We start from the raw sequence: 13,989 nt of genomic DNA on the forward strand, positions 1-13,989 counted from the left end.
CTTTTAAGTTTTGGAGACATAGGCTACGTTTTAAAAAATCACCCCAATATTCACCCTTTAGTGGCGGAAATCCAAAAATATCCTCCCTTAGCGAGCACCTATACTATAATATATATATTGCCGAAATTTCATTTCTTTATATCCAGTAGTTTTGGCTAGGAGATAACGAATCAGTGAATCAGTCATTCAGGTCATGGTACTTTCTTTATATAGATCTGTCCGGCTATTTCTCTTCCAAGGCTTGAATGCATAGCAGTACTGTCAGTTGGGTTGCTAGCCAATAGAGAGCAAGTTTTGTGATGGAGCTGCAACCTTGAAGCACCTAGACCGACTTCAACTATAATAGTTTGAACAGCATTTCCCTTGTTCTAGTTGTTCCAGCTGATAACACATTAATGGCAAGGATTTGTATCCATAAGAATCAAAAGTAAGATTGTTCGCTCCACGCCTCCGTTGATCAGTACAAAAATATACACCAAGGGTCATGAGTAGGGCCTGGATTTTTTATGTTATATCAAAATGTGAAATATGCACATAAACATGTAGTAAATATAAGTATTTGTATTTGTATTTGTATTTATTAATGAACATAACAGGCGTTCAGCCCCGAGTACATGTTCATAATAATAATAAATAAATAAATACTAAATACTGCTACTGTACACCTTGGCCGTGCCATGAAGCCTGTCAGATACTCCGGAAGCGTGACCTCAAAAGTTAGGTCACCACGGTAGTCATCCTCCATCTCTTCATGCCACGTCCAGCTACTCCCCTGTCTAATTCTAAATTCACACTTAAACTATCAATAACTAATAAAATTAATAAACGTAGTCCAACCTAAGCCACCCCTCTCCCCCATATACAAAATCAGATGAACAATAAAACAATAAGACCTAACGCTACAGTTATAGACCAGACCTCCTTAGCCGGGTCTATATTTACATTCCACTGCTGGTGTTGCAACTTTCTGCTTGTTATCACTCACACGTACTCACTCGTCATGCAACCTTCATGCTTCAGCATTTTCAACACCTTTATTGTTCCCTGACCTACTCCAAAATACGCTACCACAGCAACATTACACGATTGCATACCAAACCGGCCATCTTATTCCGTCATTGCGTTCCAATCAACCATACCGCAACTTTTACCAATCCGCGTTAACATTGCTTCATTTCATTTCATTCCGTCATAACACTCCATAATAAAATTACCTCTCATCTCCACAAAATTTCGGCAATGAATAACAAATACCAATCACGCCTCCAAAAATTTTGGCCAGCAATACTCCAACACCACATTTCAGCAATACCACACCAACCCTACCTCATATACCACCTCTACTTCTTCTACAAATACACTCACCTTCTGCCATCCACCATCTTATACCACCACTTCTCCAACACCACATTTCAACCCTATAACATATCATAATTTACTCTATTTACCATATACACTCATACTCATCCTATTACCCGTCATAATTACCTACTGAAAACTCCATCTTCTACCAAACCAAAATTTACAAATAGCCAAGTTACATTACTACATCTCCATACCTTTCCAACACCACATTTCAACATATACCACCTCTACTTCCAACACCACATCTCAGCCCTAACACACACTCGTCTGCCATCACTCAGCATTTATACCAGACACCAATACAATACAAAATGATAATAAACTCACCTCTTACCAGCTATACCACCACTTCTCCAACACCACATTTCAACCCTATAACATATCATAACTTACTCAATTTACCATACACTCATACTCATCCTATTACCCGTCATAATTACCTACTGAAAACTCCATCTTCTACCAAACCAAAATTTACAAATAGCCAAGTTACATTACTACATCTCCATACCTTTCCAACACCACATTTCAACATATACCACCTCTACTTCCAACACCACATTTCAGCCCTAACACACACTCGTCTGCCATCACTCAGCATTTATACCAGACACCAATACAATAATAACACACCAACCCTACCTCATATACCACCTCTACTTCTTCTACAAATACACTCACCTTCTGCCATCCACCATCTTATACCACCACTTCTCCAACACCACATTTCAACCCTATAACATATCATAATTTACTCTATTTACCATACACTCATACACTCACCTTCTGCCATCCACCATCTTTTACCACCACTTCTCCAACACCACATTTCAACCCTATAACATATCATAACTTACAAATAGCCAAGTTACATTACTACATACCACTTCTCCATCACAACATTTCAGCCTCCACGCCCTTAATTACTTACTTACTCGCTATATTATTGTTTTTTACTTCTTGTAACATAACCCTCATTACTTTTCATAGCTCTCATCATGTCCGTATAGCTTCTATCTCTCCCTGCGCTCCTACTCATATTCTGTACGAGGTACTCACGGGTTATCTCTGGCCTTACTTTTATACCCTGACCTTGCCTAACTACACCACTACACTCAGCTCTCTCAGCTTCTTGTTGCTCACTCTCCTTTCCCCCATCACCCCTTTGTTCTTCAGCCTCTCTCCTGCATTGTCCGTCCACTGCTCTTTCCTTACCGTTGTTCATACTTCCACTTAGCACCTCGCACTGTCTCTCTTGACACTTTTCAGTACTACTTCCTATAATTACACTTCTACCCTCGTTATCTTTCACTTGCCTACTATCTTCCACTCGTTTGTCATCCCCGTTATTCACTACACTTCTCTTAGCCTCCTCATCTTGTTTCATCCTCCGTTCTAGGTCCATCAGTCTATTCACCGACCATATTCTCCTCCATCTGTTGCCTGTCACCACTAATTCCTGTCCTCTGATGACTGCATTCAACCCTTGCTGCCTAGCTCGTATCATGTGTTTTTTAAGGGTTTTTTCATTCCTCCACGCTTCAGCTCCCATGTCCCTCCTTATCCATATTTTTTCTCCTTGCACGTTACCTGCATTACGCACCACTGTATCAGCCATCAATGTAGAAAATAATTGCACTTTGATAGGCCTATTACCTCTAAATCTTCCCACTCTTGTCACATCATCAATGTCCACTTCACTGAAATTTATTTTCATTTTACCCTGAATTATGTCCACTACTTTATAAATTATACTCGTCTTATCTTCCTTCTTACCCTCTTGCACTCCATATATAAATAAGCATTTATTTCTGCGACTTCGGGTGTTAACAACTACGTCGGCTTTCAGTTTCGATATCTCCTCTTCCAATCTCCCTATCTCCTCTCTTAATGCTGAAACTTCTTCACCATTTCTTCTCGCCTGTGAAGCTGTGTCTTCTATCTTTTCCTGAAACCACCCCTTCATTTTTTCAAACTCCCTCGTTTGTTCCTTGATCATGTTCTTGATTTGTTCGAAAGGACATGTCTCTGCTACCACCTCTTTTACGATTTTTCTGATTGTTTCCATGTCCTCCCAGCTCATATTTCCTCTGGAAGTCGGACCTGGGTTCAGTTCTACTCCCCCGATCCAAAGCAATATCAAAATCACCGCTGCAGAAAGTATAAAGTATCCTATTTTATCCAGTTCTATTCTACATCTTCTTGTCTTCACTTCTTCTTTCTTCTTCCTTCCCTCCCAACCACCTATGCTCGCCCTGTACTGCTCTGTACCAATCATTGCCTGTAAGCACCTCGCTGACTTCCAACACTCCGCACTTACACTACCTTCTCCCACTCCAGGGACCCTCCACTCCGTACGTCTGCACTCGCCGGTGGCTCTAGGTGAACTGCGTAGTAAATATAAGTGAAATATATAATACTAGGGTACCCGTGCGAGAAATCTGCCATGTTCATGAAGTACGTATGTGGTGGAGTAGCCCCCTGGTGAACTAAGGAATGCACAGATCAGTACAATATTAGACAGTCTTACTTACCACTTAATTTAATCTTTGATTTTTTAACATTTATGGTATCCACTTGAACGGAAGCAAATGCAAGTGCATTATTGTACTGGCGAATGTTCCGGAAGTAATTTTTGGTTTTAATATCATTATTTTCTTAACTGATAATTACAGCATAGTATAATTACGTAACACAGCCTTCCCAGCGGCCAAAATGTGAAGTGGACAGCAATGGTGGCGCGCATTTACCTACATAGATTTCCATTGCATTTGTTGATTGTATTTTATCTCAAGTTTTATGTATCACTGTTTTTGTATATGTCTTTCTTCTTTGTTACTTTAGCTGATAATGGCCTCTAGGCTAGGTCGAAACATGTCCTGTGTAGCTTTTTAGACTGACCATTTATCAAATGGCAAACTTGTATTGAACAGGTGGTCTTTATACAATTACATTCTTTTAGGATTTTATCTTAGATAGCTGGATGAAATATCTTCCGGAGGCTCTTCTAGTTCACCACTGATGATCTTGCAAACAGATAGAGAGTTTGAATAACCTGGATTTCGTTTCAAGGCTGCATGGAGTTTGTGAGAAACTCTGACCAATGAAAGGCACCTGGCCATCCCAGATTCTGAGAAAGGATTACTGCTGTTGTATGCAGTTGAGGAACTCTGACCTGCTGTGTTTCACAGAGAAAGGGTCAGAAATAATAAATTGAAAGGAATTTTTTAAAGTCAACTTTAGCAACTGAAATGCATTGTCTATGAGTTGAAATTCACCAATTATTTTACTACAGCCTTAGAATTAAACGAGCTGACACATTTTAAATTCTTTTCCTTCAACTCAACTGAAAAGAAATCCTAAAAATTAAACACTCAGTATTTTTTTTACAAGTATTACAATGCGCATTAAAATCTACATACCAGGCGAGTTGGCCGTGCGCGTAGAGGCACGCGTATGTGAGCTTACATCCGGGAGATAGTAGGTTCGAATCCCACTATCGCCAGCCCTGAAGATGGTTTTCCGTGGTTTCCTATTTTCACACCAGGCAAATGCTGGGGCTGTACCTTAATTAAGGCCACGGCCGCTTCCTTCCCACTCCTAGCCCTTTCCTGTCCCATCGTCGCCGTAAGACCTATCTGTGTCGGTACGACGTAAAACAACTAGCAAAAAAAATTCTACATGACTTACAATGTAAATAAAAACTATTTTTTTAGTTATCTGGTAAAATTACGATATTGCATTTATTTTAAGTTAAAAACTGTGCACATATCAAAAATACATTATACTAAAAAGTCTTGAAACATTATTCACACTCCTCGTCCCCGTTAGAAGTTGGCCATAATAATATCCATCGGCAGAAGTTTCTTAGGAACACCTTCCAGATTTTTATTTTTCATAGAGAGACTTCCTTTCATAGCCTATGACAGTAACCTCACCAGCTTGTGCAATTTAAACACACTTCCGCTTAAATCATCAGTAAACTAGTGACCGGTTATAAAATCCACCTACAGTATTCCTCATGAAAAATATTTTTATAACAGATAATTTGGAAGGTTATCTTTCAAATATTTTTATTATTATTATTAAAGCGAGTTTATTATGGCGAAGTTAGGGCTCCGGGACCTTTCTTACACTTAACCACTTCATGTATATGAATGAGCACTAATTTACAACATACCGAGCTCGATAGCTGTAGTCGCTTAAGTGCGGCCAGTATCCAGTAATCGGGAGATAGTGGGTTCGAGCCCCACTGTCGGCAGCCCTGAAGATGGTTTTCCGTGGTTTCCCATTTTCACACCAGGCAAATGCCGGGACTGTACCTTAATTAAGGCCACGGCCACTTCCTTCCAATTCCTATCCCATCGTCGCCATAAGGCATATCTGTGTCGGTGCGACGTAAAGCAAATAGCAAAAAAAAAAAAAAATTAAATAAAACCGTACATTTTTTACGATTTTACAATGTAAGATTTTCAGCAATTTTCATTTTAATGTATGTAACAGTATAAAAAATGGAACGACCTCATTTAAACTTATTAAATCTTTACAACCTAAATTATCACTAACTAAACTAACTAAAGTGAGTAAAGTATAACTAAATTATATACAGGAACACATTACAATAAACAACCATATTCACTCTCATTCATGCATCCCATTCACACTCAAGAAAGACTGGAGGTGCCTGTAAGATGACGCCGGTAGAGGACTTTAAACTTTGTCTTAGATTTAACTCCCCTCGTGTCCTTGGGGAGTTCATTCCACTAGATCGTGGTGGTGATCGTGAACGATCCGTTGTAGGTTGCGGTTCGATGTACAGGAATTTCTATCGTACAGTATGACCGGGTATTGACCAGGTGTAGTGAACAAAGGTAGCGAAATCTGGTGGATAGGTAAGGAGGAGTGTTTTCAGAAAGCACTTCATACACCAAAGTAGTTGCATAGAGTCTACGTCTGTCATTCAGTCTATGGTATGGGGATACTTGGGCATATGGTGGTATTTCGAATGCATACCTGATGCATGCATTTTGGGCAGAAGTTTCCATAGTCGTCGTTCCTTTGTTTCTGAAAATAATGCAAATCACCACGGCTCTAATTTGATTACTTCCCGATTTGGCACAGCCTATTCTTCAAATGCATCCCAGAAATCTTTTCTTTCCTGAACTCAGTCAAAAATTTCAAAAGGCAGTAAATGTTTTAGCAGTGTAGCAATATTGGTTTTGATTCCAGCATTGAACGCGGCCTTACTTCTGAATTGAAATAGTTATCTCAGTTTATTTTGGCCAAAATATGGAATCTTATTTCTCTCTTAATATAATATAACCCATTTAATTATTCTCCTCTTCCTTCATTTTTCACTCCTGAGGTGATTTAACTTATTCGAGATTTATACATTTTTATAATATTCTTTTTGAAAACGGTAACTTCTGAATTTCCTCATCTTTCTCGTTCTGATTACGTTGTATTGTTGGGAAGAGAGGTGAATTCACAACAGTCGTACCCATATCGTTGTCAGTGAAAGACTTCACTTCTCTTCATATTTCATGTTAGACAGGCTGAGGGGAGATTACTTGCGGCAGTGCCGGGAGATACTTGAGTAGTCGTGACGCTTTAACAATGGGCAGTCACTGTCTCTCTTCAACACCACAGCTACTGTAGTTGTCATCCTTCATTCTTCTGTATCTATATTCCACTAGATAGATATGCTCCTGGTATTACTGCGGCATTGTCTTCAGCTACGTACATAAACAAGGTCTCACCTAGTTCTTCCCCGCGCGAAGTACAAGTAGCGGGAAACGTAACTAAATTCTACATCCCAAACATTAAAAAGTATAGCGATATATTTTTCGAAATATTTTACGCTTACATAATACAACAACAAACTGTAACTGCTATGAGAAAATAGAACATGGGAAAGCAGTGGAGTCACGTTTTTAAAATCTTTGGGTGTTCACACAAAGTTGATAGGCTCGCGTGGTACGTGATTCAAATGGAAACGGAAAGTGAATCGGCACTTACAACTTCGTAAATACGTTTTCAACGAACAGAAATGTTGTTCTCATCATACAATATCTTGTAAATTTAAAGAGTTTTTGGATTACCAGGGTGTTCACGTGCTCCTGTGATACTTAAGACGAGACGCCGCTGAGAGAAAGAACAAAAAGCGCAAAGCCAACATCACACGGTTCGAGAAGTGCCACTCTCCGTAACCTCCACCTTGAGTGGCTCCATGCATAACACGCTGAACGCTACAGGGAACACCGGTGCCTACTTCTGGATTTCCTGCTAGGCCACGGTGGACACGGGTGTGCGGGTGTGAAGCGTCGGCTCACAGAGTAAAACTTCAAAAAAAGAAAAAGAATTCGATGTTCACCCATAAGTTCGTCTGAGGTTATTCATCATATGTGTGGACGTCTTTACTTTTATGTGGTGTTCAAACAGGTATCAAAATGGCCAAACGTTGGTCAAAAGTTCATTTTTTAAAACCTTGGCTTTCGGTCTTAACGACCGTTTAGCCAATTGCAATGTTGTATATTTCTGATAATTAATTATGAAATGACAATTTTGTATGTTTCTGATTATTAATAATGAATAGAATTTGATGAATTGAATTTGTACTTTTAAGACGAACACAAACACCTAGCCACCGAGCCGGAGAAATTAACCAGACGAAGTCAAAATCCTTGACCCGGCCGGGAATCGAATCCGCGACTCTGGTGACCAAAGGTCAGCACGGTAACCATTTAGCCCAATAATTCATTCAAATATAATGCCCAAAGTTGTTCTACTTTGGCTACAAGCCAAACAGACAAACGAAGAGATGTTGGGAGACATGGTGGATATGCAACGATGAGTGGACGGGAATTCCTAGCAGAGAATTGCCCTAGTCACCGACGTGTTCGAAAATATCGGGAGGGCCAGATAATAATAATAATAGTAATAATAATAATAATAATAATAATAATAATAATAATAATGGTGATGATAAAAGGGATAATTTAAGGGGCATTATATCGAGAGCTCCGGATTCTAGGAGGCATAAGAAGAAGTCCTCCGCACATGGCAAAAATAACACATTACTTAACAAGTCCTTAAGATATATTTTGCTACTCAACGTTTACCTGGGAAATGCCTGGATGGAAGAAGAGTAGTACGTATTGGTGGCAGAAGGCTAGAGTTCATTCGATTTGCGGATGATAGATATGGTGTTGTTAGCAGAGAATGAAAATGTTCTGAAGAAGACCTGAATGCAACCTGTGAGCGATATGGAACGAAAATTAATAAGAACAAGATAAAGAGTACGGTGATACTGATAAGAGGATGAAGAAACAAGGCAAACGTCAAGTTAAACCATAAGGATAGCCTATTGAACAAGTGTCAACTTTCGAATATCTAGGATGATATGAGAAGCAGTAGGAAGGAAAGAACTCTCATTGCTATCGCTTAAGAAGCCTTAAACAGAAAGAAGAGACTCTTGGACTTGAGGTTAAGCAAGAGGCTGGCGAAATGCTTTGCTTGTGGTGTGTACGGAGAAGAGACCTGGACGCTGCGGAAGAGACTAGAAGCATTTGAGATGGGGATATGGAGAAGGATGGGAAGGATACGAAGTGACCAGGTATTGGAGATAATTAAAGAAAAGAGGAAATTGTTACAAACCATCCATACAACGAAGAGGAACTGGCTACGAATAGAGTGTTTGCTGATTGAAGCTCGAGAATGATCAGTAAATGCAAGGAGAAGAAGAGGACGGAGAAGATAGCAGATACTGGACAAAAGGCCTGAAAACGTTATATATATTACAACCGTCCTTCCGTGGGTGTTGAGAGCTCGTAGGTTTTGTAAATAAGCCTCGGTTAGAGTCAGCGGTGATCTTCCGAGTTAATGAAATCATAATAACTAAACTAATAACAATAATATTTACATCGGAGCGTGGTTGGAGAATAATCATATAAAATGAAATCAAACTCTTTGTTGGCTACTATCATTATCATTCACCATCATTAAAGAAATTACATTTAAATTGAAAACTCTATCTTGATGAAACCAACATGGGACTTGCTGAAGGCTTCCTTGTTATTAATCGTCCGCCCGTTATAAAAAGAATGAAAATCTCCAATGTCTCAGTTATGTTTATCGTTCACGTATCCAATATTTCATCTTTCAATTCCCTATTATTCTATCATTCTTCTCATAAATTGCCCAAGTGTTAATCAACTTGAGTTTCCTAATAATTGACCTGTCATCAGTAGGACCGTCCTTAAATGAGCGATCGTACAATATTAAAGAGTTCATAATTGGATTTAGCAATAACCCAATCGAATAAGAACAGCGTGTCTCAGGAATTCACGTTCATCACCTGAAAAAAAAAATGCACAATACCTAGCTGATACTATCATAATCAACAAGATCTAGAAATGATTAACGGCATCTGGTCTCGCCGGAACTGTCCTCCTGAAAGAAAATCATGAAGGTCTACTATCTATAAAGATTCATGCTACAAGCAACTACACAAAGAATACAACTCACACTACAATGATAATAATTTGCTTAATATGGCACTCTACTACATCCATATTATGATTATTTAATGTTGAAGACCTCTTGCCAATGATCATTCTTTGGAAATATTCGTTATCTGTACCACATCATGCCGCAAAATAATGTCTCGATGATCGTATGCCAATCTCCACTCATAACCTTCGGACATGTTACACAACAAAATTAATGATAACCTTACTGCTTGCCTATCTCGGACTCTTAATTTGTACGATGAACGCTTAAATACACATCTCAATCCTAAGTTCATTGAAAACCTTCGAGAACTACTTATGACGCTTCCATAATACCTATTCTTAACGAACCATTACTATAATAACTTCATTCACCATTTAAACACTTTATCGACGACCATTCACCATGATTCAAGCGCACCATACTTATTCACAATTACTTACCCCATGAAGTACACAAGCAACTATCCGAAGAATATTACCATCATTATAAGACATATCACAATCATCTCGGCACTAACTTCACGAAATATTCGCAACTGTATAATGTACGCACATGATATTATCACACAAGAAGACCTTCTTAAGATAGACATTACATCACATCACCTCATGGACATATTTATGCAGTGCTAGTATGATTCAAATGATGGAGAAAACGCCTCATTACATTCACAGTGATCATAAAGAATTCCGGGTGACTCACGACAAAAATGCGTATTCTACGAGCTGAATCTCGCATAGGACAACCTTCATATAGAATTTAATTGTAATCACGAGTACCGCTGGGCACTTGCTATGATCGCATTAGGTCACTCAAGCTGTTTCAATTAAAATCACTTAATTATGAAATGAAAATAAATCTACTCTACCACTATGCGTCTACAGATAGAAAAAAGAAGATGAAAACTTGGGTACTTATCAGTGCAGATCTCGTAACACTGCTCTCATCTCCGTTCCATCGGTCTCGATTTGGCATTAATCCTAGCACCATTCCGGGGCTCTTAGGATACTAATCCTTTAACCCTGCATGTCGGCTCTCATCATTACATCAAGGGAATAGTCTTCATTCATTGCGAGTCGAAGGACCTGAAACTTATATACATAGAAGTAATACAGTGATATAGTGTAACGGTTCAAATCCCGTTACAGGATGATATCTGTATTTTTATTATTTTATGATTTTATCTGTATTCTTCTTCTTATTATTATTATTACGTCAGTATTATTATTTTATCTGTGATATTATTACTATTATTGTAATTATCATTCTTATTCAATTCAATTTTGCAATGCTTGTCGCTTGCAGGATTGTACTTAGATGTATGTATATATATGTATGTGTAGAATAACACTCAAGACATGTACGGTGAGAATTGTTATATATCAGATGTTGGATATGACATTGCTGTATTGTGCAATACTGCTGACATTTCTGTCAAGTCATCGCCACGTGATGGCTACGTCATCGTGCTCACTTAGCACTGAGCTCTGTTCCTTTGATTTTCTTATGGAGCCCCAGGGGATTTCACCATTACATGTAATACTTGTCGCGTTGTGGGAGTAGGTCATTTTTATTTCTGGAGATTACGTAGGTGTGCCATGCAACGTCTATAAAAGGTGGCTGCATATTGTAGTGTCAGTCATTAGTTAAACGGAAGCTGAACAGTGAAGAAGTCAAATGGATAAGTGGACAGTCATAATTCTACTGGAAGCAGAGGCCACAGTTGGTCATTAAGGGAACGAGATGGAGAAGACTCAGTGAAGCATTAGTCTTTGGTCATTGAGAGAGTGAGGCCAAAATTGGTCGGTCACCTAGTTGAAGATACGGACGCAAAGGCTTACCATGGAGTCATCAAAGGATACCACTTGCAATGAAGTAATACCATCCAGACTTACAAAGAAGTCATATGATATGGAGAAGAAGCAGTCACATGGATCCATCACCAAATTAGGCGTGACACATCTACAGTAAACACCAGATCTAAGGAATACGTCGTAATTACACTCAAAGTGTTGAAGGTACAGTCGAGTGAAACAGTGAGGGATATATTCTGTATACATTGTTAAATATCCGGTCAAGAATTCAAATTCATGCCTAGTTTCTTTCAGTTGCAATGTCATAATTTCATATTTTCATCTGTTTTATCGCAACAAGACTCACTATTTTTATATATTATTTAAAGAATATATTTTGTTCTATCAAACGAATTCATAGTTTTATTTCAATGACAGTAAAATATCTTAACCTCAAAATTAATGGGGAAACCGAACGTCAATCTCCTTTTCCCAGAACTTATATGGTATGTTGTCAAAAGTAAGCTTATTACCCCACACCCTAGAGATAGTCAAGATTCTCATTCTATTATTGCTGCACTGAGTGGTAGCTGGCGCCCTTCAAATAACGTATGTGTAAGTAAGCAGGTACCCGGTCTAGAAAGCCAAGAATAACGACCGAGAGGATTCATCGTGCTGACTACACGGCACCTCATAATCTGCAGGCCTTCGGGCTGAGCAGCGGTCGCTTGGTAGGCCAAGGCCCTTCAAGGGCTGTAGTGCCATGGGGTTTGGGTTTGGTTTGGAAGTAAGCAGGTAAGAAGTAAGTGTGAGTCCAGGGTTCGACGATTGTGTATTTTATTTAATGAATGTTAATTTTCATAATTTCCATTTTAAATGCAGATATTCAGATTTTTCAATTAAAATTCAGATGAGTATGTTTTCAAGTAAGTAACCGAGTCAGGAACATCTTCTCAGTAGGCGTTACACAATTATTCCAATATCATTCCAGAAGCCTCGCCTTATTTAAATATCAAATATTGGATCGTTATTTAATACAATATTATTGTCTTCCTAATACGTCTTTCAATATTTCCTTTAAATTCTACTACTCCAAATGCTCTTTCTTAAGACGTGTGAATCGCTATTATGTCAACCATCAATCTCAGTTTTTCATACAATACAATTGTTCATAAAAACAAAAGCCCATTAAAATTGTTACATTAATAATATTGGTCCGCGTTTCATATCTTATGCTAAGTTCGCTACTTTGTAACTTCCCTTTTATATGTTTTTGACATTTGAGGAAATAAGCTCTGATATAACGTCATATCTTATGATTAGGAAGATGCACAAAGGAACACTTCACCATTTATTTTATCTTCATGACGTATACAATCGATTTATTTTCGTCAACGCCTTCTTGATCATTTAACCGATAACGTTAAGTAGGTGTTAATATAAGGAAAGATCTTCACTGGGGTAATCACATAAATGGGATTGTAAATAAAGGGTACCGATCTCTGCACATGGTTATGAGGGTGTTTAGGGGTTGTAGTAAGGATGTAAAGGAGAATGCATATAAGTCTCTGGTAAGACCCCAACTAGAGTATGGTTCCAGTGTATGGGACCCTCACCAGGATTACCTGATTCAAGAACTGGAAAAAATCCAAAGAAAAGCAGCTCGATTTGTTCTGGGTGATTTCCGACAAAAGAGTAGCGTTACAAAAATGTTGCAATGTTTGGGTTGGGAAGAATTGAGAGAAAGAAGAAGAGCTGCTCGACTAAGTGGTATGTTCCGAGCTGTCAGAGGAGAGATGGCGTGGAATGACATTAGTAGACGAATAGGTTTGAATGGCGTCTATAAAAGTAGGAAAGATCACAATATGAAGATAAAGTTGTAATTCAAGAGGACAAACTGGGGCAAATATTCATTTATAGAAAGGGGAGTTAGGGATTGGAATAACTTACCAAGGGAGATGTTCAATAAATTTCCAATTTCTTTGAAATTATTTCGGATAAGGCTAGGAAAGCAACAGATAGGGAATCTGCCACCTGGGCGACTGCCCTAAATGCAGATCAGTATTGATTGATTGATTGATTGATTGATTGATGGCCTCCGCCGCGTTATTGCTGGACCTGAATATCATATGGTAGACTTCCTTCTTCTTGCTGTTGGAAATGCAAACTTTACTTGCTTGTCTCTGCTCATATCTTAAATAACATTTCATGATTGTAACATCCGATGACCACGGGATTACGAACTTATGAATTTCCTTCTTTATTTTATTTCCATCTAATTTCTTGTTTGAATGAGCGAGTTATTCCGGTTATTATA

At 38.6% G+C, this 13,989-nt stretch overlaps 1 protein-coding gene across 1 annotated transcript in view; it reads left to right on the forward strand.

The window, feature by feature from the left end:
- LOC136877829 (adhesion G protein-coupled receptor E1) overlaps positions 1-13,989 on the forward strand; it is a 1,255,385-nt gene that overhangs the window by 203,509 nt on the left and 1,037,887 nt on the right. The window lies entirely within an intron of this gene.

Source organism: Anabrus simplex, chromosome 7, assembly GCF_040414725.1.
Source record: "Anabrus simplex isolate iqAnaSimp1 chromosome 7, ASM4041472v1, whole genome shotgun sequence".
Taxonomy (NCBI): Eukaryota; Metazoa; Arthropoda; class Insecta; order Orthoptera; family Tettigoniidae; genus Anabrus; species Anabrus simplex.